Below are 27,699 nucleotides of genomic sequence, written 5' to 3'. Positions count from 1 at the left end.
ATCCCACAAATGAAATGAATATTTCAGGTTGGCGATTGGTTGAATAAGGTCAGTTAGGACGTGTATGCTGAAGGCTCTGGCCTGAAATATTTCTGCTCCCCTCTCCACAAATGTTGCCAGATTTGCTGAGCATTTACCACACTTTTGTTTTTCATTTTAGATTTCCACATGTGTAGTCCTTATCTCCAATGTGGCTCATAGCCTAGAAAAAGACTATGTATTTTGAATGCTACTTTTTAATTCTCAGCCTACTTATGATTTTCTTTAAATTTTAAACTCTTGAATGAAGAGCAAATAATTTGGGTTCACTACTTGATCTTTCTTTGTCACGTACAAGATTATGTTTGTGCTACTTCCTGTCTTGGACTGATTTAGAAATTGCCCTTTGCTTCAAGTTTCCATCCATTCCTCTCAATTTCTCATGAGCTATGTATCAAGTTAATCCACTTACTGACTCTTGAAAGTTTGATCAGTATCTACAAGGCACATATCAGGAATGCGATGCAGTACTTTGCTCACGCGTCAAAATGCATAGCATCATCCATGGATAAAAATCTGATCAGCACTGTATCCATCACCTTCAAAATTCTTTTCACAGCAGCAGCAGCAGTGTATGTCATCTGAGGTGCTGCAGTACTACTTGTTAATAGCATCTTCCAAATTGCTGCTCACTGTCACCTACAAGGACAAAGGTGGCAGATGGCTTCACTATTGCTCAGTCAAAATCCTGGAACTTCTTTTCTAGCTGAAGTGAAAATTCACCAAGCTACATAAAGTGCAGTGATTCAAGAACACAGATCATGAGCTTTAAGGGCAATTAGGAATGGGCAATAAATACTAGCCTTGCCTCTGGCTACCAAATCTCATGAATGATTTATTTCAGAAAGTCATATTTTTTATTAATTCTGGGAGCACTTCAATCCCTTCTTCCGATATATCTGATCATATGATGTCACTTTCTATACCAGTGTTCCAAGATATCTTCCTTTTTATGCTGAGGATCCTCTTCTCCACAATTGGAAGAGTCCTTGGCTAAGTCTGTTCCCAGAGCTGCTTCTCTGGCCTGTTTCCGTATTTTAATGGAATCCCTCTTGTTTCCCATCCCACCCCAAACCTCTCCATCGCAGCAACTGACAGATCATCTTTAGTCATTGCTGCCCAGTTTCAAGGCAATCCTACCACCAAACCAATCTCTTGAGAGCATTTCCTCCAAGGGGGAAGTGGAAACTGAAGATGAAGCCCAGAATGCAACATCACGAGAGCTTTCCACTTTTGTTTTCTACCCTGAGGGAAACTGAGAAGCACATGGGCTCTTCGAAGATAACGATTGCAATGCAGAATGCAGCAGGGTAGCATTTCATGGAATAAGATGTTTATCTGACACCCTATAAACTGCTTATTCATGAAAGAAGAAAAGGGCAAAGCAGCAAAAACTAGGTGTCTTTTTTTAAGCCAACTCTCAAAAAACAGGTAATAAACTATGGCCATCTATTTCTGGATTAACAATTTTTCACCCTCACTCTGCAACCACAATTGCACCTGAAAGTGGTGGTGATGGTGATTACAACCCTTAGCCCCTGCATTAACAACAGAGCAACCTCAAAACCACCTTCCCCATCAAGTCATGTTGACATTTTTTTCAAAGTAAGGTGTTTAAATTCACTTATTTCACTGTTTAGGTATGTATTAAACATTTTATTCAAACTGTGCTATCCTTTTGTGTTAAGCTTTTTGGTGCTTTTTGAGTAGTTTTTGGTGGTCTGCCCTTAACCCTGCTTTTCCCATAGACCCTGTTATTTCTGTAGCAATTTTCTATAACAGTATGTTGTGCAGGAATACAACTATTGAGTTAGAGCAGAACCAACTGTACTTGAAATGAAAATGTAAGTAAATTGAGTGTTGATCCTCTAGAGACACAATAGATGGTGCAGAAACATTCCAGTAATGGCTGTAAATCGCCCTGTGAGAGGGAGAAGTGGTAATTAGTGGAATTGCAATCGCTAATGGAGCGGTTAAGCAAGCTGGAGCTGTGAGCTGTCAAGCCTCCAATCCAGATAGATTTTGGTTTAGGAAATATTCCATCAGAATGGAAAGTAGCAAACATCGAAAAAGGATTGGGGGTTGGAGGCAGGAAACAGGCAGCTAGAGATCAGTTAGTTTGAAATCTGTCATAGAAAAGATATTAGAATTGATCATTTAAGTGTGTAATGAGATCTTCAACAATCCCAAAATAATGGGGAAGAATCACCTGGGCTTCACAAATGATGTAAATGTGAAACATCTACTTTCCTGCTCCTCTGCCTGACCCCCTGTGTTTCTCCAGCTCCACATCGTACTGATGGAAAATCCTGTTTAACTGATTTATTAGATGGGTAACATGTGCTGTGAAATAAAGTGGAGCCAGGAGATGTGCTATGTTTGTGTTTTCTTAAGGCACTTGATAAAGTGCCAGAAAAGACAATTATAGAAAGTAAAAGCTTCTGGTGTAAGCAAGAACCCGTGCGTGTCAATAGAGGATTGGCTAGCTTGTTGAAAACGGTATGCATATGTTGGGTATTTCTTATCAGCAGGATATGAGTGGAACCTTGCAGGTGTCTCTGCTGGGCCCTCAAAATTACATCAACAACTTTAGAGGGGACTATAACACAACTTGCAGAAGACACCAAGATGTATGGTAATGTATGTTATGAAGATGATAGGAGCTTGCAGAAGAATATAAATGGGGTAAGAATCAAGCCTGTTGGGAAATGTGAAATTGTTTACTTTGGCAGGAAGAAGAAAACTGCGAAATATTAAATAAGTGCAAAGTAACTAGAAATCCAAGGTCTGCAGGTATTTAGGAGTTCTGGTGGATTAGTTTACAAACAAAAAGATGACGTTGTTCATGCACGTAATCAAGAAGCTAATGGGATACTAAAATGTGAGGCTGGATGAACACAGCAGGCCAAGCAGCATCTCAGGAGCACAAAAGCTGACGTTTCGGGCCTAGACCCTTCATCAGAGAGGGGGATGGGGGGAGGGAACTGGAATAAATAGGGAGAGAGGGGGAGGCGGACCGAAGATGGAGAGTAAAGAAGATAGGTGGAGAGGGTGTAGGTGGGGAGGTAGGGCGGGGATAGGTCAGTCCAGGGAAGACGGACAGGTCAAGGAGGTGGGATGAGGTTAGTAGGTAGCTGGGGGTGCGGCTTGGGGTGGGAGGAAGGGATGGGTGAGAGGAAGAACCGGTTAGGGAGGCAGAGACAGGTTGGACTGGTTTTGGGATGCAGTGGTTGGGGGGGAAGAGCTGGGCTGGTTGTGTGGTGCAGTGGGGGGAGGGGATGAACTGGGCTGGTTTAGGGATGCAGTAGGGGAAGGGGAGATTTTGAAACTGGTGAAGTCCACATTGATACCATATGGCTGCAGGGTTCCCAGGCGGAATATGAGTTGCTGTTCCTGCAATGGGATACTATCCTTTATTTTCAGGAATTGAACACATGGGTGTTATGTTTCAATTACACAAGGCATCAGTGAGACAACATGTTGAACGTATGTGTAGCTTTGTTCACATTTTAAGGTAGGATGTGAGTACGTTAGAGGCAGTTCAGTGGGGGTCCAGTAGATTAATACTTGGAATGAATGTGATGTTTTTGGGGTGTATTGAACTGGTTGATCTTGTTTTCACTAGAGTTTAGAAGAATGTGTGGTGAATTGATTGAAGTGACGACCAGTGAAGTGACCTTGACAAGGTGGTTGTGGAAAGGTCTTGACCTCTTATGGACCAGTCCACATCTAAGAGGCATTGTTTTTAAATTTAGAGGTAGTCCTTTTAGGACAGATGAAACTTTTCTGCCCTGATGATTGTGTGACTTTCAAACTCAGTGCATTAGAAGGTGGTGGAAGTGGACTAATTAAGTATTTTGTTTTCATGCCAGAAATTCCAGCGTGGAATTTGAAATGCAAGCAGATAAGCCTTGATCTTGTTTAAGGTGAGGGGTAAGTGGTTTACATAGAACATAGAACATTACAGCACAGTACAGGCCCTTCGGCCCTCGATGTTGTGCCGACCTGTCATACTGATCTTAAGCCCATCTAACCTAGACTATTCCATGTACGTCCATATGCTTGTCCAATGACGACTTAAATGTACCTAAAGTTGGCAAATCTACTACCGTTGCAGGCAAACCGTTCCATTCCCTTACTACTCTCTGAGTAAAGAAACTACCTCTGACATCTGTCCTGTATCTTTCACCCCTCAATTTAAAGCTATGCCCCCTCGTGCTCGCTGTCACCATCCTAGGAAAAAGTCTCTCCCTATCCACCCTATCTAACCCTCTGATTATTTTATATGTTTCAATTAAGTCACCTCTCAATCTTCTTCTCTCTAATGAAAACAGCCTCAAGTCCCTCAGCCTTTCCTCGTAAGACCTTCCCTCCATACCAGGCAACATCCTAGTAAATCTCCTCTGTACCCTTTCCAAAGCTTCCACATCCTTCTTATAATGCGGTGACCAGAACTGTACACAATATTCCAAGCGCGGCCGCACCAGAGTTTTGTACAGCTTCACCATAACCTCTTGGTTCCGGAACTCGATCCCTCTGTTAATAAAAGCTAAAACGCTGTATGCCTTCTTAACAGCCCTGTCAACCTGGGTGGCAACTTTCAAGGATCTGTTTAGAGGGGATCTGAGAAAAACATTGTTCACCCAGAGGGTGGTTGAAAAAAGGAATGTGCTACCTGAGAAGCTGGGGGAGGCAGATATTCTCTCAAAATTTAAGCATTTGGATGAGCACTTAAAATGTCAATGCATAGTAGGTTGTGAACCAAATGCACCCAAATGTGTAGTTTTGTGTTTCTTTGGCATAGGCACAGTGGACTAAAGGGTCTGCTTCTACATTGTGGGGCACTGACTCCATGTACCTGCATTACTTGATGCTTATCTACAATGTGAGAATTGCTAATACTTCATATGCATTAATGTTATGGTTGAGCACACATCTCATACTTGGTTTATCATTTGCTTCCACACCCCGGACAGGTGACTGTGTAATTACTAGCCTTCCTAGTGGCGCATTTCACCCTGTTTCACTCCTAATAACACAGTTCATTGATCATTTTGAAATGCAGGCTGATTTTGTCTGGAAGAACCCAGCCAGCCAGGCAACATCTGGGGAAAGGTGCAGTCAACTTTTCGGGTATTACCCTTCAGGACTAGATGTGGGGTGAGGGGTGGAGACCAAATGTTGATATGTGGACACTAGAAGTAGGTATGACCATGTTGATTTACGGGAGGGATTAATACAGTTGTTGGCTGGGAGGAAGGGTCAGAATGTGGAATGGAAGGGAGGAGATGGGGCTGGAAGGGGAGCTGAGGGATAGGTGGGAAGGTTTTTTGAAATTGGAGAACTCAGTTTTGAGTCCTCTGGGCTGTAGGGGGACCAGGCAGAAGATAAGGTGGTGTTCTTCAAATTTGTGTTCTGGTTCACTGTGATACTGGAAGAGGCTGAGGATGGACAAGTCAGAGGCGGGGACTAGAAGTTTTTTGAAAAAGGCAGACATCTGGCTCCCAAGCATCCTGGATGTCCGCCTTTTTCAAGCAATGCTCTCTTTCCCTCCCCTCTGTCATCCAGGCAACCCTCCAATGCTCCTCCTCCATTCCCAACTCCACAGGTCTTAACCAACACCCCTCCAAACATACTGAAGGTAGGGCTCCCCCTTGTCGTTACTTTCAATCCCACCAGTCTCTGCACCCAGTGTATCATCCTGAAACAGTTCTGCCAACTCCAGATAGACCCCACCCCTCTCTGCCTTCCGCAAGAACCGTTCCCTTTGGCATTCCTTAATTTGCGCAAGACTCCCCGCCAACCACTCCAACGCACCCGGTACCTTCCCCATAACTATAAAAGATGCAACACCTGCCCGCGCACACACCTCCATTCAGGGCCCTAAACAGTCCTTCCAAGTGAGACAAAGCTTCACTTGAATCTCCTCCAACCTAGTCTATTTCATCCGGTGCTGCCAGTGTGATTTTCGCTATATTGGTGAGACCAAATGTAGACTTGGTGACTGTTTCGCTGAGCATCTTTGCCTGGCCTGTAACAGCCAACCTAACCACATGGTCACTGCCCATTTCAACTTCCCGTCCCACTCCTCCACCAACATGTCTGTCCTTGGCCGCCTCCAGTGTTGCGGTGACTCGCAACGCAAATTTGAAGAACGACATCTTATCTTCCGCCTGGGCATACTACAGCCTGGAGGACCCAACATTGAGTTCTCCAATTTCAAAGAACTTTCCCACCCATCTCCTGGCTCCCCTTCCAGCACCACCGCCTTCCTTCCATTCCACCCAGCCAGCAACCAGACACTTATCACCACCATTACCACCCCACCCCTTCTCCTCCACGCCCCCACCCCCGCTCCCTTATCTGCAGCTACCCCTATCCTCCCATCCGGTCCTGAAGAAGGGAAATACCTGAAACGTTGACTGCTCCTTTCCTTCAGATGCTGCCTCGCTAGCTGTGTTCTTCCAGCCTCCTGTTTGTCTGTCTGGATTCTAGCATCTGCAGTTTTCTTGTCTCTAACCTCATTTTGGCTGTGTTCAATTTGGCTGAGCTTTATACTGGTTGGCAAACCTTCTGCGTATTACAGTTCTTGCAATCAAAATATACGTCATAATCCTTTTAGTATAATACTTTAGTTTCCTATGTAGCATAACTAGGTAGACCAGAAAAGTTGTATGTTGGATGGGATACTTTATTAAAATACAATAGTTTTATTTATTTTTGACTTAAATGACTATAAGATCCAATGCTTCATTCCTGGTCATTTGGCATACTTGTATCAGGTTCCACTAAAATGCTTAAAGCACCAATTAATGTGCATGATTTTATAAATAATGTCTTAGGTGGAAGTTTATGTTCCAAAATCTTGCAACCTGCAAGATGATACACATCATCAAAATACTCTGCCGAATTTCTAATGCAAGTCACCAAAAGTCAGTTTTTCATGTGTATATTCTGTGTGTTGCCTTTAATACTTTCAAGTGAGATAATGAATGGCATTTTGTTGTTGAAGATCAGCAGGAAAGTTATGCATGACAACTCATTATGTGAAAAGCAGATTTAAAAATTGCTTTTACCAATGCTGAAATTTATGACCGATGTCACTGAGAAAAATGTTACGAATCGAACACAGGCTATACAGTGAAGAATAAGTTGTAATTTTCTCCTCTTACCCCATTTTCTTTTCATTTCTCAATGCTGTGCATTGTACTAGAATGATGGTCTGAAACTATTTAAAAGTGGCAACTGATAATGGTTGAGAATCACAGTAGGAGATGCATTAATGCTAATCTCATGCTTATTTGGCTTTCTTTTAGATTAAATGTCTTTATGCCTATAATGACAAAGGAGTTATTGATTGTATATTTTAACTCTTATGATCCATCCATATTTCAAAGAATGATCAAAATTAGTTTTTTTTTAACTTAAACATATGAACTAATTTAAATTAATTCACAATTTGAGACAATACACTGTCGCCATTCTGCAATCTCTGCAACAGTTGCTGAGCACAACTTGTTCAAATCTTGAAAGATTTTAAAGATGAAGATTTTGCATGAATGTACACGGATGATGTTTAGGTTCTTGTAGCACAGTGATTGTGTCCATACCTCTGAACCACAAGGGCCACGTTCAGTCTTGCCCCAGGCCATCAGGTGCTGAGCAATATCTCCAGTACCAACTGTTGCATTTGTTCTAATAAAAAAATTACTCCAGTGTAGTAAACCATGTGTGAGAATTGAACCGTGAAATGGTGCTTTCATTCAAATTTTTCAAGTTCATCTGATTCAGGCAATTAAAAAGCAGTTTCTGTGAAAGTGGTATTTTCAGAACCCATAACTGGTAACAGTATCAGAATCTCTGAAGCCACTTTTTCAATTTTTTTTGAGTTTAAAAAATAATTAGCAATTTGATCAGCTGTTTTTGTAACCTAGCCTATTGGGTCTTGATAAAATATTTTACTCTTCAGTAGCTGTGTTATTTCACATTGCTTATGAACAATTTTCCCCTTTGCATATGCAAGAGCCAAAGTAGTCATTTTAGAAACAAACATGGTGAGTCTTAGTAACTGGAACATTTACTGAAATTATAATAGAAGAGAGTACTAATGTTGGCAAATGGTACACTTCTCCGGTGCTTTTCTTGGGCAGTCCAACTGTTATAAAACCGAATGTAAAGTGACTGTGTTTACTATGTTTACTACATTGTATTAACAGTAACCTCGCAAGCACTTTGCTCAAGTATTAGCAGAGAGCGCAGATCTGCCAAACAGGTGAACTTTTCAAATTAAACTCTTTTTGTTTTCCTCTTCCCTAGCTTCCCCCCATGCTCCAACTTGTTTTTCACTGGATTTGCTTCTTGGCATTGAGGTTTTGATGCTGACCGTAGGTAAGAAACTCCAATCTTGGCACTTTGTGTTCATGGTGGAAGTCTGCCTCCAAAACAAGCTGTTACCTGACCATTTGCGTGTATTTCATCAGGGGATAGTTTGGGAATTAGCTTTGGCAGCAATAGTGAAAACTCAAAACAAGTTCAAAGACGTGCTGTAGTTTGTGTTTTATTTTCGCACTGTATGCACAAAATGTTTACGTCAAGATTTTAGCTTAGATTTTTGCTACAATTGCAAATATTCTGCAATTTCCTGTAAAAGATAAGTGGAAATTGAAATGTATATCCTTAAATATTCATGCATCATGAATATCTTTATGGCTGGGGTGTTGATGTGGGTCCCAAATTCAGAAATGTCACCTCAAACTGAATGAAACCAGCTCAATTCCTGGGCTGGTTTAAAAAAAAGTTAATGCAATGCCCATCTGCTAAGAAGTCATGTCAGTTTACTTAGGAGGTGTGCATTGTGCTCAACTGAAATCCGATGCGCTATCATCATTGGAGAAATACTTGTTATACTTTTTTCAGTTATTTGAAGCATTTTCTGATCTAGTCAGAATAAATATTGAAATGTAACATGTTTGTTGTATTTGGTATATTGTTTCCCTCAAAGTCTGTTTGAAACAACTGTTTACATTTGTATTTTAATCTGAATTGTTTTGGATAAGCTTTTGAGTATTACTACTGCACTTGGGACTTTTTTAAAAAAAAAGGTTTGTAGTGTCAGTAGCCAAAGAAATGTAATTTTTATAGTGAGGCTAATATTGATTCTAAAACCTTAAGTTATAAGTGGCAATTTTTTTTTTCTTTACTAATTAACGGGGTGAGGGCGTCGCTGGCTAGGCAGCGTTTATTGCCTATCCCAAATTGCCCAGAGGGCAGTTCAGTGTCAACCACATTGCGGTGGGTTTGGAGTCACATGTAGGCCCGACCAGGTAAGGATGGCAATTTCCTTCCCTAAAGGATATTAATGAACCAGATGGGTTTTTCTGACAGTTGACATTGGATTCATGATCATCATTTAAATTGTTCCAGATATTTTAATGAGTTCAAATTCCACCATCTGTTGAGGTGGGATTCGAACCCTGGTCCCCAGAATATTATCTGGGTCTCTGGATTAACTGTCCAACGATAATACCACTGGATCATTGCCTCCCCAGTAAATTGCTTTGAAAGCAGTAAAGGTTTTTTCCATTTTCCTGCATTGTTTTGCTAACTGATCATAAATTTTCCCAACCTTTTCAAGCTATTAATAACATCAATTTCATGATGCTGCGTTTACTGATTTATTTTCAAACCAACCAAATCTATAAAACGTTTGAAGTAATTTCTATGCGTTCTATGGACTGTTGCCTCTGAAAATATGATTCAAAAGGCAGCTCTTCAGAATATTTCATTGTTTGATCCATAAACTAATGTGATTTTGCTTACAATTAATGCTAAAAGTGGAAATTAACTGAATCTAGCCCAAAACAGTTGACTTCCAAGTGCTGTAATATTGCTTACCGACCTCAACTTTTATAGGTTTGCCAAGTCGCAGGATTGTCTGTCTCTCTCTCTCAGATTTATTCTGCTCAGTTAACTGTGTCAAGAATTGCCTTGAGTAAATTTCAAGGTTTTCATTATTTTGTTTGCAACTGCTGCAAAAAGAATGTGTTGACAAGCTGTTAGACTGCACAATATCTGCCTGCCTCAATTTCTGCCTTAGGTTGACCCTACATAATAATACTTAAAAGGGGTCACTAGATAAAGTAGGATTCGTGCACCATTTGGGAGTATTACTGTTTACCTCTGCAGCTAAAGGCCAAGAAAGAGCCTGTCTGGCGCTACATGTATCTTGCTCCATGTTGGGATTGTTGATGAAACACAATGTTTGTCTAAGATCCCTATAATTTAGTACCTGATCATGTGCTCTTATCACATTACAGCAATCTGGTTTTACAGACTTTATTTAGCAGTGTATGGCATAAGTATTGAAATATTGTTTGGATTATACTGTTGTGATTTTGTCGAAGAGCGTCTTCTGAAGGTTAAGAGTTAGCTTTCTCCTGAAAATGTTCCATCCAAGCTAATTAGTTAACTTCTGGAATTCTGATAGTATTGGTTGAGGAGTAGTGGAATAAACTCTATGCAGGATAAAGTGTTGCTGAGAGGATAACTGAAACCACTGGTCCTGTGTAGGTGAGGCTCGGGAATAAGTCTTGAGAGTCCTAAAACAGTAAGTATTGGGGGTGCGTGTGTGCGCGTGTGCGCATGCATGTGCTTGACAGACACTATTTTACTGCATTAGTTAAGTGAAATTTATTGTTTGTTCAAAATCTTAATCTCGCAGCTTTATTCTCTTAATAAAGTTTTGGGATTTCTCACTTCAGTAATTAGTCCTTAGTCAGATCTTAACATTGGCAGCCTGGAACAAGATTCACAAGGAGTTACTCCATATTTAGAAGTTTTAATGAAGTGAAATGGAATGAGAAACATCATTGTTACTGTTATTAATGGCCTAAATTATTCTTTGTTTTTGGTTTGGCACCTGGTTGAATTTGCGATTTCAGGTTTAGGATCAAATTTTAGTACATGATCATGACAATACATACCAAGTACAACTTAGAGATTAATACAAATTATAGTAAGAAATTTTTGTTATTGAATCCCACGTCTTCCTATTTTATTTTCCCTCTGATATTTAAATGATCAAGCCATGATGCTCTTATTCTTTCTAAGAAGCTTTGATTTAATTGACTAAAATCAAAGGAATAGTTTATTACATATTTTATTCTCTTGATTTGTAATCATTTTTCCTTCAGTGTGTGAAGTAAATGTCTTTCGCTGCAACCTGTGGTGTCTTGATCATTGCATTTTCAGCAATTAAATTAAAATTCGAAGTGTTTCTGGAGATTAACAATCAGATAAATGCAAAGTTAAATTAAAGTTATTTCCAAGATCAAATACTTGTCGACAGACTGTAACTTTCAGAACAAATGTAAGATTTTGAAATATGAAAGACAAAGTTACTGATTGTTATTTGATTCTACTATGTAGTGGAACTTATTATGGAAGCTGAATTTAGGAAAAAATTTACTGAAAATTCTAAAAAGTGAAACAAGACTTTTTTTGTGCCTTATGATCAAACTAAAGACTATGATATGACGTTTTGGCAATCAAGATCCAGATTAAAACTAGATCTAAATGTTTTAATAAAAAGACTAATGTTTAAGATTAGAACATAGAACATAGAACAGTACAGCACAGAACAGGCCCTTCAGCCCACAATGTTGTGCCGACCATTGATCCTCATGTATTCATAAAATTGCAGTAATATCTGATGAACTTGCTAATCCACACCTTGTCATTTTTCTTGCCATACTTGCTGTACAAAGAACAGATCTATAATACAGAACTTGAGTATTGCTAGGAAAAAAAACTGTTTTGTCAAAGCTTTCAGTCTTGATTGATTAAGATATTTGCAAAAGTACCAGTATCGTGGAGAACATTGTAGACTGTGTGAGAAGGGTGTGTTGAATGGCTGATCAATGCACTCTGGTTAATGAATTACCACACAGGGGTAATGACTGGCAGTTCAATTTAAATAAGGTTCAGCGGTTAAACCAGGCCATTTGACTCTGGTTGCAATGTTGACATAAGGAATGATCCAGACAGCGCTGTAGCCTATTAGTGCATGTTTCACCTTTAAATGTGTGCACCTCCTCTTCATCTGCAAAGAACAAGACCCTGTGTACTAATATGTAGCTTTTACTGCTTGTTGGTGCACCATACTTGCCCTGACTATTTTAAAGTGGTTGTTGTCATAATTGCTGGATAAATTTAGTAAATAATCCTGAGTGTGTTAAAGATTATGATAACTAATATAAGATTGTCAGTTGGGCTTGCAAGTTGAAACATAGCATGTAGCACATATGACCTGTCCACTGATTCTGCTGATTTGTTTTCCTGAAATAATTTATGCTGTTAAACAAATCTCATACTTCTATATTTTGAGCAGCTTTTGAGATTGTTCTTGAGCTCTGATTTAACCAGAGAATATTGAGAGCAATACAGTATTAATGCTGATTCCTGTCGGAGTTGACTAAATAGTTTTGCTTTCCAACAAAACACATTTGGTTCATTTTCTAATTAACTTTCTATCCATGCTGCTATGTTTCTTCATAAGGACATAACTGAATTTTCCTGCAAAAACACCTCTCAATACCGTAAAGGATTTTTGTCAATCTATACGTACACTACATCTACAGAAATCCCATTATTTATCTAATTGTTCACTTTAAAACCCAGTCCTAATATTATAAACCTGGTAGATTAATCTGTGCATTTATGAATAATTGTGTTCAATTAGCTGTGAACAAACTCTTGGAATTAGTAATATTTAATTGACTTTTGAGCTAAAATGGCCTGTTTCTCCCCCCTCCCTCGAACAATGCTGTTGCATCCTATTACTGTGCTGTCTCTGGGCAAAATACATATTGCAGGGTGGACGGATATAGACCTGGGTGTAAACCATTCAGGAGCGTGCAAAATACAGGTTCACCTATAACAAACTCCAATATAGTACAAATATTTAGGACAAACGGGGCATTTTGAATTTGGCAGTTTAGATCCAGTGGAATGCAGCAAAGACCACTTGGAACCTCCACTATTTGCAATCTATTTTAATTGGATGAACAGGAATATAAGCTGCGAGAGGCACACTAAAGCTGCAATAGAGATATAGATGTATTAAGTGAATGGACAACAAGGTGGCAGATGTTAGGAAGTGAAGTTTTCATAAAGAAAGATGAAATGCTGATAATACTTCAGTCTGACAACACTTAGAGTGAGAAACAGATCAGCTTTCAGGTCAATGATCTTTTGTTAAAAGTTTAGTAGGTTTTAAGCAAGAGGTGGGTGGGGAGAAAGGCATGTCTGTTGTCTTATGATAAGATGGAAGATGAGAGGTTTAAAGAAAATGAAGAGTCAATCTAGCAAGCCCAAAAAAATGATGGACCAAGAAGAGAAACAAGATGTGCTGAGAGTGGGTTAACTGCTACCTAAGGAAGCAAAAACAAAAGTGGAGAGACAATCTGAAATTGAACTCCATTTAGAGTCTGGAAGTCACTGAAGTACCTAATGGGAAAGATGTGATCTTGTTCCTTGTGATGTTGATCTTTTCGGAATAGTGGAGTAAGCTGAGGTCAGAACTGAGATGGAGGATGAGATAAAGCATTAAATTAAAAGGCCGTTGGAAGTCATGCCGGTGAGGTGAACAGTCACCCAATCTACATTTAATCTCAATGTGGAGAAAGACTGTATTGTCAATAGAAAAACAGTATAACACATTTAAAATAATTTTAAACGCCTGTTTTACTTGGGAAGAATGTTTGTCTTAAATAATGAAGATGTAGAAGGTGAATGGGCAGGTGTTATCTCCTGCATGGAAAGAGGTTGGGTGTTGAGGGTGATTGAGGTGTGGCCCAGGGTATCATTAGAATGAACAATCTTTTTGGAATGTTGAAAGGGGAGAAAAGATGTGTTCGTCGTGGTGTCACGCTGGAAATGGTGAAATATGGTCTGTTGAAATCAGAGGCTGATGGCATCTTGAGGAAAAAGGATTGAGCAGAAATGCAGGTATGCAAGACTGTCACATTGGAACAGATGCAAAGGAGAATCTGGAGCAACAATGGAATCTTTGCGGGTTAGAATAAAAAGAAATATAATCAAGTTCACTATGGGAGTGAGTAGGCTTATAATGAATGCTCGTTAGCCTATCAACAGAGGTGGCGATCGAGGTTGGGGAAGGAAGAGTTGGTGATAAGTCACGTGAAAATGAGAGAAGAATGGTAATTAGAAGATAAGTTGAAGTTTTGCAATTCAGACTGGGAGAAGTAAATGTCATTGCATTCATTCCTGATAAGAAAACAAGTTAAGACGTGTTTGTTGGCACTAGAAAAAGATAAGTTTCACATATCCCATAGAAGGGGAGAATTACCTAGGATCGACATAATTACTGCTAGAACCTCATTTTACTAGGAAGAATTAAAATGAATTGAGAAATGTTCTATGAGAAAACACACTCAGCCAGGGTGGCGATGGTTGGTGAAAGGCGTTTGCTTTAAATTAAGTACAGTGGGGGAAGGAAGGGCTCTTGACAGGGGATGCCTAGGCTTACAAAGCAAAAGCAGGTTGCATAATTGCAGGGAAGATATTTAGGTAATAATACCAGAGTGGAAAATGAAAGGTAGTGTGCACAAGCATTACGCGGGTGGGTAGGAGGTGGAGTTAGCAAGCAGCAGATAAGGTCAGTGTGTGGACTAAGACTAAGACTGGGCAATAATGAGCTAGGAAATAGCAGTTGATTAAATGCTGTGCATTAGTCTTCAGGTTAGAAGATACTAATAGCATTCTTGAAAAAAAATTATCAAGGGGGGAAAAAAAATTTTTGTCTAGTGATAATTGTATGAGGGAAACTAATGGTGGCAAAGGCCAATGAGACTCCTGGATCTAATGGGGGCATCCTAGGATTTTAAAGGAAGTAGCTGAAGAGATAGTGTGGGCATTGGTCGAAATCCAACACTGCTTGGAATCTGGAAAAGTCTGATGACTGGAAAACTGCCAGTGTTGCAACCTTATTCAGAAAGTGGCGGAGACAAAAAATCTAGAAGCCATAGACCATGTTGTTTAATATCTGCCAGTAGGAAAATGGTAGTTAACAGCAGAGCATTTAGAAATACAAAATGTAATTAAGCAGTTACTATATTACTCTGAAGAGGGTATCATGTCAGCCAAATTTGGATTTCCTTTGAGGCGGTAACAAGCAGTATAAATAAGGGAGGAATGAGTAGAAGTCTAACATTTTGGATTACCAAAAGGCATTTAAGGTATCACACAGCAGCTTAAGGTAAAAGCTAATGATTAGATTCCCTACAGTGTGGAAACAGGCCCTTCGCCCCAAGTCCACACTGCCCCTTGGAGCATCCCACCCAGACCCATCCCCCTATAACCCACACACCCCTGAACACTACAGGCAATTTATCATGGCCAATCCACCTAGCCTGCACATCTTTGGACTGTGGGAGGAAACCGGATCACCCAGAGGAAACCCACGCAGACATAGGGAGAATGTGCAACTTGCACATAGTCCAAGGCTGGAATCGAACCTGGGTCCCTGGCGCTATGAGGCTACAGTGCTAGCCACTGTGCTGCCCCAAATGATTTTGGAGGTATTATCAAAGCATGGATGGAGGAATAACTAACTGACAAAAGATAGTGTGGGAGTAGAGGCTGAATTTTCAAAATGACCACTTCTAACCAATGGAGGGCAAAGGGATCAGTGGTGAGGCGACATTATATTATTGATGTAACCAGATTTGTGAGTTAGACAAAAATAGTTTGGAGGGTAAATGATGATGTGAAGTGTTTAAAGAAAGATATAGACTAGTTAAATGAGTGGACAGAGACTTAGCAGGTCCAATGCAATGCAGGAAAATGCATTTTGGTGAGAATAGAGGAACTGAGTACAATTTAAATGAATGAAGATGACACGAAGCTGCAGCACAGATTTCAGGGTCTTCATGCATAAATCTAAAAAAGCTAACATTCCATTTCAGAGGGCGATATAGAAGACAAATGGATTGTTGGTGTTAATTTTGAAGGGATTGGAGTCCAAAAGTAGAGTGTTTATGCTAAAACAGAGGCCCTAGTTAGACCATAACCAGTATACAGTGACCAGTTCTATATTTTCTGGACTGTGTAAGGATGACAGCTGAGCAGATTAAAATTTAGATGGTTCTGAAAAGGTAGGTGCATGTTGTTTCCCCTGAGTGTGGGCAAGATCTTGGAATAAGAGGTTTAGCATTTAGGACTGAGGAAATGGAACCTCCTTGTGAGTATGTTTTGAGATGTGTATCTTTTCAGGGAATCCAGGGAAATGAACAGGAAGATGGAGTTAAGGCAGAAGATCACCTATGACCAGTTTGTTGCTCAAGTTGAGGGGTGGCAGATGCATTTGAAGGGTCACTGGACCTGAAATGTGGACTCTGATTTCTCTTCCCAGATGCTGCTAGACTGGGTTTTTCCGACAATTTCTGTTTTTGTTGCATTGGTCCATGTTTGCTCTTATTTATATTGCCTTTCCACTCCTCCTCAAAAGTATGGCAATGATTATGCGACACTGTTCCAATTTGAAATAGTGTGGCTTTAATATACGGTTACTATAATCCTTCTGTCTTCAACTATTTGAAACCTATTGTGAGTCTTCTCTGTGTGCTCAGTTTATAAAATTTACAGGGGTATTGATGATCAAAATCCTAGTGTTTGGCATATATATTTCATTTTGGATGACACTTGAACAGGCAAGGCTACTGCCAGTGGAATATTCTAGCTGGTACTGAATTTTTTTGGCTCTGTGTCCTGTTTAACTTCTAAGAATGGAGAGCTATGCCAAATAGTGGCATTTCTTGATGTTCTTGTAATTGAAATTAGTAGAGTATGTCTTTGCAGAGAAACAGTATCTGACAAATGATGGGATGGGGAGCAGGAGGAGAGGTGTTGGAAGCTAAGGGTAGAAGCTGGTGATTTGGAGGCTATTCATTTCAGTATCTGCCTTTCACACATATGCTGGGGGTTTCTAGTTTTGCGTCTTTTGTCAAGATCATTCATGGGCAGCAGGTTTACAGCATTGTTCATGCACCCTCTATCTATGTTAAGTATTATATCGCAATTCTTAGTAGACAAAGGCTATATATATGTACCCACAGTGCAACAGGACAGTGGAATTTATTCAGTGATGTTTATGCTACAGTAGTTTGCAAAATAGATGTGCGCTGCGATAAGGGATGCCCTTTGGAACTTGTTTATTGTATATATTTTGGATGATGTAAAGAACTATAAATTTTGCATCACTACATTTATTTCTAACCTGGATATTTTTAGTAGAACTGAAGACAAAACATTACAATGCTTTTGCCTTTCCTTATATTTAGGTATATCATGCTTAGTTATTAAAGCAATGTTACATTGTGTTTCCCACCTACAATCTGCTGTATATTTTCAGCATGAATATAACTCAGCAATGTAGATTCAAATCCATTTTATAACTGCACCCTTTGTGTTGCTGTTGTCACTATGATAATTATTTAAATACATCCATTTCTGATTGGATGTATTTTTCACACATGTGCTGGGGGTTTCTCGTTTTGCGTCTTCAGTCAAGAACATTCGTGAAAGCACTGCATTGATCAATAGTGAATTATGGGCTGACGTTGGCCAGCAACGAAGGTTGATGTAACTACTTCAGTGCTGTTTGAGTTTTTAGTGATGTGGTACTTTAAAATAGGATCTTGTTCACATATAAAGATGCTATTAAGGATGTTGCTGTATAGCAATCTGGAAGTGGTGCAGTTGTAAATGCTCTGTAAAATAGCTGAATTACCTATAAAGCATCTGAGCCCTTCTGTAAATTAGCTAAAATGTGCTCATGGCTCAATTTACCTGAATACCTGTAAACATCAATACATGTATGCCTGCTCTTAATGAGCATTCAGTGGGAGGTACTGTTATCCTAAGGTATATTGCTTAGTTTAATATTTTTCACTGCCTGCTCGATTGTGATTTTGGCATTAAATGTGATAGATGTTTTGTCCTGGAATGTGGCTTTACAATAATGAAGCTCGCAAACAGCATTGTCTAAAACTGGCTATTTCCTCCCTTCAAATTTTACATTTCAGAGCAGATAAATGTAATTTGATGAAATTATTTGGCTCATAGCTAAGACAGCTTATTTGTGACTGCAGATTATTGCTTAGAATTCTAAGCAACATACAGCCAGCCAACTAGCAAAAGGTTAAATTATTTTCCTTTTTTGCATTCTCAGTTAGTGTAATGTTTTAAATAGACGAGTAAAGGTGCCATTTGCAGTTTATTGAAAAGCAGCCGGAATCTTTGTTTTGGAGGGAGAGGTAAAGCAGTGCTGAAAATTGGCCTGAAGATAAAGTTGTATATGGTTTTCAGTGATATTTTATCTTTTGAGCTGGTGTTCAATGTATTGTAGTCCTTTGAACAATATTTTCCTTTTAAACTGAGATGATCCTGGTCTAAGGTATAATTACTATGAATGAATTGGTTGTAATATGCGTTCTTTTGTAACAGGGCTAGACGGAGTTAGATATAGAGAGCTAGTTATTTAAAATCCAGCTATCCAGAAAGTAACTAGGTTAAGTGTCTGAAGTAAGAGGAAGGCCTAGCAGTTGTAAATTTCTAGGATTGGTGTGAGAGAACCATTTGGAAGCTCAATGATGTTGATTTGTGTGAACATATTTTTAGAAGCCAGTTCGAAAAACTTTGGGATGTCAGATTTGTTTTAATGTGTTCACAAATTCTGTGTAGCATTTGTGATAAGCAAAATCAAAAAAGTTTACACAGTAAATTTGACTAGCTTAAAAAATAACATTTTTGAATTGCACATTAGCCATGTAACTGCGTTTGTTTATTGAAGATTCAGTTTTTAAAAATTAAACTGTTCGTCGTTTCAACACATTATAAGCAGGTGGAGCAGTATAATTATCTTGTCTGGTTCAGACTCTGACAGTTTAAATGGTTGTTTTGGCTTTGACTGGGGGAGGGGTGGAAAGTAACTATTCACCGTTTTCCTGTTGCTTCAAATACTGCAGCAGTAATTCTCTTCCAGGTATCAAGTACTGTATAATCTGAAGGGGTCAGAGGGGTGTAGCCTATTTTAATTCAGTGTTTAGTATAGCAAGACTCTGGTGTCTGAGGGAAGATATTCAATTGACTGTGTTGAAGAAGTAGACAGTTGATCAGGAAGCTTTGTTAAGGTTAGTGTTTATCAGTGACAGTAGCCGGCGTGAGTACTGTGACTTTGAAAGTCTTTCTTAAATTCATTCTAGTAATAGATCTTCAGCTTTTGTTTCATGCTGATCGCAGTATTGGAGAGAGAACCAACATCACGTGCCTCTTGCAGCTGAGATTAGTAACCCTTCTTCACTGACAGTTAAATTGACAATGAAATGGCTGTTACCTTTCCAGGAACTGTGGGGTTTTCTCTTTTTTCTTCCAGTTGTGATTTAAGCTGGAAAGCTGTGGAGTGAAGTACTTTGCCATTTTTATGCATGTGGGATGATCCTGATGCTCATTAACTGAGAATATCTGGCCAGTTTTGCTTGCATGAATAAGTCAATGTGTGGCTGTGGTTGCAGTATCATTTCTTCTCTAATGAAGAGGCTGGGACGCTCAACCTGCTGTAAGGATTTTCTGTCTTGCAGCATTACATCAGGACAACTGGAAATACTTTCCAATGGATTGCCTACCCAACAAAAGGTAACTGCATGAAAGTTCATTAAATCTCCATAGTGATTTCCAAGATATACACTACAGGATAAAATTAAATTATATATAAGGGATACACTTCAGTGTTCGCTGACCTTGCTTGTAGCTATCCAATATCATGTTTGGCCATGATTAGTCGAAGCAATGGAAATGTACTGCGTAATTGATTTTGTAATAGGATCAGCTGATTTTAATGATCTTCCTTGCATATTCTTCTGACTGGAATTGAGCATCACCTTTAATGGATTCAGTGATTTGAAATTACATTGGTGTTACTCGTGATATGTTAAGTTTGTGGAAGTTGAGACTTAATTTTGTGTGGCCTACAGTATTTTCTTAACATATTTGGTTCTAATGCATGTCTGTGCAATGGACTAAGCTGCTGTGTATGTTATCTATTAATAACACAATACAGTGATGAAATTAACTTCCTTACTATTTGGTGGGTAAACTTTTAATAGAAAATATCTCAACATGTGTGCTAAGATTTTAACATAGGAGTGGCAATGATGTTTTCAGCGCAGTCTGCTTTATGGAATACATCAGAAAGCAGTGTTTCGTAATAACACAAGTGAAGTTAAATTTGGAAAGTGCGAGTTATTCTGAAATTCCCTGCTCTTCCACAAGCTTTGCTGCGTTGGTGTTGTGCCAAGAAGCTCCACATTCAAATGCACAAGATGTGACACTGCAGTACTTACTGAACACACAATGAGGTTTGGGTTATCTAGTGAAGTGCAAGTGAATTCTATAAGACTCATTAAGTTTTATTTGCTACCAAACAACTTCTCTTGCACTGGGATAACAAAGTGTAGAGCTGGATGAACACAGCAGGCCAAGCAGCATCTTAGGAGCAGAAAAGCTGACGTTTCGGGCCTACACCCATCTGAAACGTCAGCCTTTCTGCTCCTAATATGCTGCTTGGCCTGCGGTGTTCATCCAGCTCTACACTTTGTTATCTCGGATTCTCCAGCATCTGTAGTTCCTGTTATCTCTAGCACTGGACCTTTTTATATATATGTGAAGCGTCCTTCCTTGATTAGTTTTCTAGAAGATGGGAAGTGATTCCATGTAACTTGTTAACATCTCCGTATATCCAGAGTGATTACAGAAGTTCATCTTTGGAATCTTCAATTTCTTACTTCTCCTTGAATCACTGATTTTTTTTTTTAAATTTCACTTCCTACCTGTTAAACTACAGCAAATATACATTTTTGGCTATCCTCCTTTTCATAGTATCACTTCAACATATTAACACGACCCACTTTTAAGTCTCTGGAGCGCTCAGTAAATAATTAACATCATTGTCACATCAAAATCAAATCCAATATCCAGTGAATCTTTTTATAATGGTTCACCAGAGATAGGTAACAGTTTCTTTCCCACAGCAAAACTTTGAACCTTGACATTATTATCTGCTGTAGATTTCTTCGTTTCGTTCAGTGATTTTCAAATGCTTTTTGGCCTGTTCTCATGCTTTGGTTAATTTCCCCAGAATACATTCACAGGCTGGATGTGTAGTTTGAGCTTTGTTTTAAAAATTTAATTTAAGAGATCCTCTTTCTTCATGCCCATAGGAGTTCATAAAGATTCAATCCTGTGGAGTCAGCAGGAGCATCCTTAATGATTAAATAGTAGCGAAGGAATTTCAGAACGTTGCACGGTCAGTGTGAAGGAGACTTCAGTGGAGTGTGATCAAGGTCTTCCAAGTGTGCTGCTGGAAATTTGGTTAAAGTGGGCATTCGGTGCAAAGGGAATCAAGAGCTTTAACTTAAATTTGCTGCAAGTAGATTATTCAACAGAGTGAGAGATGAGTAAGAGAGAATAAAAGGTGTGAGTGATAGGCCTGTCTGCAGTGAGATCATTTACATTGACCTAGAGGGCTATTTTTGCTGGAGAATTGAAGGCTGAGGGGCAACTTTATAGAGGTTTATAAAATCTCCAAGGTGGGGGTATCCAAAACTAGAGGGCATAGGTTCAAGATGAGAGGTGAAAGATATAAAAGGGACCTAAGGGGCAACTTTTTAAAACAGTGTGGTGTGTATATTGATTTGAGCAGCCAAAGGAAGTGGTGGAGGCTGGTACAGTTACACCATTTAAAAGGCATCAGGATTGGTGTATGAATAGGAAGGGTTTAGAGGGACTTGGGCCAAATGCTGATAAATGGAACTAGATTTATTTGGGATGTCTGGTCGACATGGACGAGTTGGACCTAAGGGTCTGTTTCTGTGCTGTATAACTGACACAACAAGAGGGAAAGAAACTAGTTGTGAGTATTACTGTCGAGTATTTGTAGTTTTTTTTTCAAAGCAAGAGGTCTTCACTGTGTTTTTAGGTCTCTGTTTCTTCCTTCCCTTCTCTTAACCAGCTCATCAAGTGTAACTGATTTTTTTCAATAAAAATATTATGTAAAAGACCAGGAAATCTAGGATAATTAATACAGCAGTAATGGCACACAGTTGATGTGTTGCTGGTTACTAATCTGATCCAGAGCGAACGTGTATAGTAAGTGTTTGCAGCTTGAGGAACTTTGGATTGAGTTGAGGAACAGGAGTCTGAGCTGCTGACATTGAGCCACACCAGGGAAAGAGAACATTGCTTCAGAGTGTTGCACCTCCCCCCCCCAAATAAAAACATGTAAGCAAATCAAAATTTGTGTCATGAGGAGCAAGAGGGTGTGACTGCAGGTGAGGCACGTATAGAGACCAAGGGATTGCAATTGTGGAGACTCAGCCCTGGCAGTTGTCCAACAGTCACGAGGTTTTTGCAAGTTGTGAAGATGAGTGGGGATTGCAGAGAGGGTGACTAAGCCAATGCAGAACCTTGGTAAATGGCAATATGAATATAGTTGTGGTAGGATGCAATTTAATTGGGGGAATAAGTACTCTTTGCAGATGTGACTAGGAGTCTTGAAGGCACAGCTGCTTGCTTGATGCCAAGGTTAAGGACATCTCCTTAGGGCTGGAATCAAATTTGGATTGGGAAGGGAGGGATTATTGTCCTTCATGTTGGCACCAATGACATTGATAGGAGTTGAAAGGAGGTTCAGCTGAAATGTTTTCAAGAGTTGGGAGTCAAATTAAAAAGCGCAACCTCTAAGGTGGTAATCTCTGGAATACTACTGCAGTTTGAAGTTTTGGCAAAGATCTGTAGCCCGGGTTGTGGATGAGATTGTTGACTTGTTTGCTGAGCTAGCTTGTTTTTGTTCAGACGTTTCGTCACTGTGCTAGATCATATCATCAGTGGAGCCTCCGGTGAAATGATGTTATTCTACTCCGCTTGGAATTTATACTGTCTGGTCTGTTATAAATATAAATTCCAAGCAGAGCAGAATAACATCGCTTCACTGGAGGCTTCACTATTGATGTCATCTCGCATGGTGACGAAATGTCAGCAAAAACAAGCTAGCTCAGTGAGCAAGTCAGCAGCCTCAAACTACTATAGTCACAGGCAAGCTGATAATAGAAGGCACCAACATTGCTGCTTGATTGTTTACAAAACAAAAGGAAATGGGGAATACATATAAACTGCGAGGGAAACTGACGAAGCTAAAGACTGGTGCACCACCCTTGACTGGATGCTTGTAAGATATCAAAAGAGGAGCTGTAGAGATAGTGGATGCATTTGTGGTAATCTTTCAAAAAAATCCACTGATTCTGGAAAATTCCCAGAGGATTGGAAAACTACAAAAGTAACACCTTTACTCGGAAAAGAAAGGAGACAACAGAGAACTGTAGAACAATTAGCTTAACTTATGTTATTGGGCAAAATGTTCACCTCTCTTGTAAAGGATATCGTAGAACATTTAGAAATATATTCTGTTATATGAAGATAGATGCACTTTCCACGAATCAGTGCTGGGGCCATAATTAATTACTATATTTTAATGACTTGAATGAGGAAAATGAATGTACTACAGCCATATTAATGGATAACAGTGGAGACGGATGGTCACTGGTTAACTGAGTTGACAAAATCTTGGCAGATAGAACATAATGAGGGAAAATGTGATGATATGCATTTTGGCAGGAAGAACAGAGGAGCTGAATTTCTTTTAAGAAAGAAAGATTACAGAAAGCTTTAGGAGTTCTTGTGCATAGGTCACAAAAATCCAGCATGCAATGTTAATTAGTAACAGGGAAGACCAGTGCAATGTTGGCCTTTATTTCAAAGGCAATGGAGGATAGAAATAGAAAGGCATGTCTAAAACTATGCAACACATTTGTTGGACCACAGTTGGATATTGAGCAATTTTGGGTCTCCTTACCTAAAGAAAGATATACTGGCATTGGGGACAGACCAGAGAAGGCTCACTAGGTTGGACCCACACGTTGAGTCGGTTTGACCTGTACACTCTTGGAGTTTAGAAGACTTGAGTTGATCTTAGTGAAACAGAGGATTCTTACTCGACCAAGGTAAATGAGAGGAGATTGTGTTTCCCCTTTTGGGAGAGTGTCGGTCCAGAGGACATAATTTCAGTCAGGAGTCACTCATTAAAGACAGGGACAAGGAGGAATATTTCCTCCTGAAGGGTGTGAATCTGTGGAATTCTTTACCACAGGAGGTTGTAGAATCTGGGTTGTTGAGCATATTCAAAGTCGGTAGATTTTTAATTAGTTCGAACGTTGAGGGTTATAAGAAAAGGCAGGAAAGCAATGTTGGGAATGATCAGATCAACCATAACCTCATTGAATGGTGGAGGGATCAGGCTTGTTTGACTGGCTGAGTGGCCCACTTCTGCTCCCACATCTCATGCCTTCTAGTCCTTCATGCCAATCATTGGGGCATTCCTTAGACCAGATTCTACTTGTGATCTTTAAGAGTGCCAACTTTCCGGAATTCCTCATGATAAGATTGTTTTATTTATAATCTGCTTGTTATTTGCTGATTATTTGCCATCCTAGAACCTTAGTCTGATTATTCCTTGGAGTATCCATATCTTGTAAAAACAAATAAGCTAACTGTTGCTCTACCGCATTTGCTCTAAACTTCCAAATTGCCAATGGCACTGCCTCAGGAAATCTTGTTGAAATATCAATAATTGTTAAAAGATACTAATTCCCACTTCTCTCTTTAGGTGGGTATCTTTCGCAATCTATTGAGGTACTGGTAAATGATTCTTCAAAGCCATTTTGGAATTAACGGCCTAGTTTAATTGATGCCATTGCTTGACGTGTGGTATCTCTGGCAAAATTTGACTTAGTCTTTATGTAATCCTGGCTAATAAAAGAATTCCAGTATTTAAGTCTATGTTTTCCTAATAGTTCAGTGACTTGTGAAATCTTTTTACCCAGATGGAACTGCCACCTGATTGACTACTGTCCATTCCTCAGCTGGTCTGAGTTAGCCTCAATCTACTAATTAGCTCATATTTGAAAGGTCTTCCAACTCAGGATCTGTCTGTTGCACTTGCATTAAAGAAGGTGGACTAAGTATGTTAGCCTCTTTCTCTTTATATTCCTCCTAACTTTCAAAGTTACCTTTTTCTAAAAATATATTCAAATGTAATATCAGATAATTGAATGTCCACATTATCCTCTTTCTGTATTAGTTTTACACACCCGCCCCCAACCTGTCAAATTGTTTGGGCCTGAGATCTAGTAATAACAGTCTGAAAACAATCCACAATTTGATTCTTTTGTTCCCATTGTTCGTACCTCTGTGAAGTAATATTGTTAAACTAACCCCCTCAATTCCCAGGATAACAATCCATTACTTTCATAGATTTTATGTACAAATATAATTGAACTGTGTCTGCTCTACTTGCTAAATTACTCCTTAATCTAACCCTTTATAACAGAATCTGTTTCTAACCTCCATGAGTACCTCCAGTTAAGATTTTCTTCTTCATTAGCCCTTCTTGAAGAAGACTTGGTTATCAGTCAATATTGTTCGGCTGTCTCTCAAAATCTTTGGTTTGCCCTCTTGATTAGAAGAGACAGTGGGCGCAGGCAGCCCGAGGCGGTGGTGAGGACAAGATCAAGCCCTTGTGGGGAGTGCGAGCCCAGTGTGGCCAGGTACTTATGGACTGTGATGTTAAACAATTAACTGTTTCTTTGTTTTTCTATGCTTCATTCGGAAGAACTGTGATGTTTAACTTATTAACTTTATTTATTTTCCTGCTTTGTGCTAAGATTCTGTGCCTGGGTACATTTGCACCTAAGGAGGTGGCTTGTAATCTTTTCACAGTGCTCATGCAAATGAATAAATGTGACAATAAAACTCATTCATAATTCATTCATAATTCAATAGCCAGATCCTCTAGTAGTCTGTCTGTGTTTCTGCCTTCAGTGGTAATTGAAAAATTCTCTGTACGGTTTGAGGGAACTCTCATATCTCTACCACTGCTGTGGATTTAGTATCCATTTCCAATCTTGATACCACAATTTCTGGAGATTCCTTGGATGTTCCTACTTTTTCATGTTTTCCATTTCGTCTCTCTCTCGCAATTTGCCTTAGTATGCGGAGGTTTAGTAAAATGGAAACATTTTATTATCTTTACATCTTTTTTTGGGTCTTTCTCCTTTTATTATTCTAATATCCTTCTGTTTGCTAATTAAAACTAATGTCTTTTTAATTCCCAGTTGTTCTATTCTTCTGATTTCCTTGTTGAATCCTATTAGACTATTTCCCCATGAAGTGGTTGCAGCATGGTAAGCCAGCTGGATCTCATGAGTTCCCTGACTGAACCAGATTAATAGCCCCAATCAGGGAGCCCTAGCTGACTTAAACAGGTTGAATGTCAGGGATAGTGACACTGGTGCCTGACTCTGAGGCAGTATTATTGTCACGGTGCTGCATGACTCCGTCACTGTTCATGCTTAAGTAAAGTGTGACTTAGTGGTGGGATATTGACCTCTGTGGAGTAATTTCTGTGATGAATAAAGCACAATCCTAAAGAAACTCACTTGCAGCAGTTGTCTTTGAGTTGGAGTAGGCATTCTCTTATTATGCCTTTGTTTGAGAAGCTTGACTGTTCAATCCTGCCATCGAGGACTGTGCTCGGTACATGGAAAGAATGAGTCTTTTGGTCTGTGCAACCAACATTGTAGCAGATGAAAAACAACCAGTCATTTTTCTGACAACCTGTGGAACTGCAACTTTTTCTGTCATTAGGAGTCTAACATAACTTGAGGTGCCAGATACTAAAACCTTTCAAGACTTGACTGACACAGTTAGGGAATATTATGACCCTAAGGCTCCTCTAATTTGGAGACACTATCACCTTTATGTGGTAATTTGAGAGCCAGAAGAATCCTGATCAGGAGTTTTCGATTAGGTTAATGAGGTTAAGATGACTGGCAGAAACTTGTAAATTTGGTTTTTGTTTAACCCTTAATGAGATGTTTAGAAGCTGTCTGGTATGCAGATATAACTATATAATGAAATAGCTATAAAAATGGTCTGCCAGTTGAAGCCCAACTAGACTTTAAACAGGTGCTACATAGTTGCAAGGCATTCCAAAGAAAGTGGGCATCCTCACCAATTAGACTTGAGTTTGAGGAACATCACCTGAATGCAGGCAATTGCAGAGTCTTGCCCAGGACGCATCCTGATTGGCCAACTCACAGCAAAACCACAAAACAAATTCAAGCCTTGGCCAAACAGTTAACACTGTTTGGCAGGCCATTGTAGTTCAATGCAGCCCTGACAGCAAGAGAGTTTTACAAAGACCTGAATTGAATAAAATAAATCAAATGCTGATACCTAGCAATGTTCGTACCCTGGAAAATCCACTTAGGTCTGATTTGAAACAATTAAATCGTTTCTGATTTTGATGTTGACAAGCAATCAGAATAAACAACTGGCTAAATGGCCAGCTGTTTCTAATGGAGATTGATACTTCTGTAACCATATCAACGATTGCAGAATCAGTTTTAATAAATTTTGCTCTGGACGCTAGCCTTTAAATTCGTGCAAAACTTCAGCTAGGCTGAAAAT

General features: G+C 39.4%; 1 protein-coding gene across 5 annotated transcripts in view; it reads left to right on the top strand.

The window, feature by feature from the left end:
• fbxw7 (F-box and WD repeat domain containing 7) overlaps nt 1-27,699 on the top strand; it is a 327,970-nt gene that overhangs the window by 49,335 nt on the left and 250,936 nt on the right. For 2 of the 5 annotated variants that reach the window (XM_059645305.1, XM_059645306.1), the window contains exon 2: nt 8,356-8,427. The exons of 2 other annotated variants lie outside the window; for them this stretch is intronic. The gene's annotated coding sequence lies outside the window, so the exon portion shown is untranslated. Of the gene's footprint in view, nt 1-8,355; nt 8,428-19,733; nt 19,753-27,699 lie in introns of those variants that run through there. One more of the 5 variants, XM_059645290.1, reaches the window with a different exon arrangement.

The sequence above is a fragment of the Stegostoma tigrinum genome, chromosome 1, assembly GCF_030684315.1.
Source record: "Stegostoma tigrinum isolate sSteTig4 chromosome 1, sSteTig4.hap1, whole genome shotgun sequence".
NCBI classification, from domain to species: domain Eukaryota; kingdom Metazoa; phylum Chordata; class Chondrichthyes; order Orectolobiformes; family Stegostomatidae; genus Stegostoma; species Stegostoma tigrinum.
The sequence above is the reverse complement of the archived record's forward strand: the minus strand, read 5'-3'. Positions and strand labels throughout refer to the sequence as shown.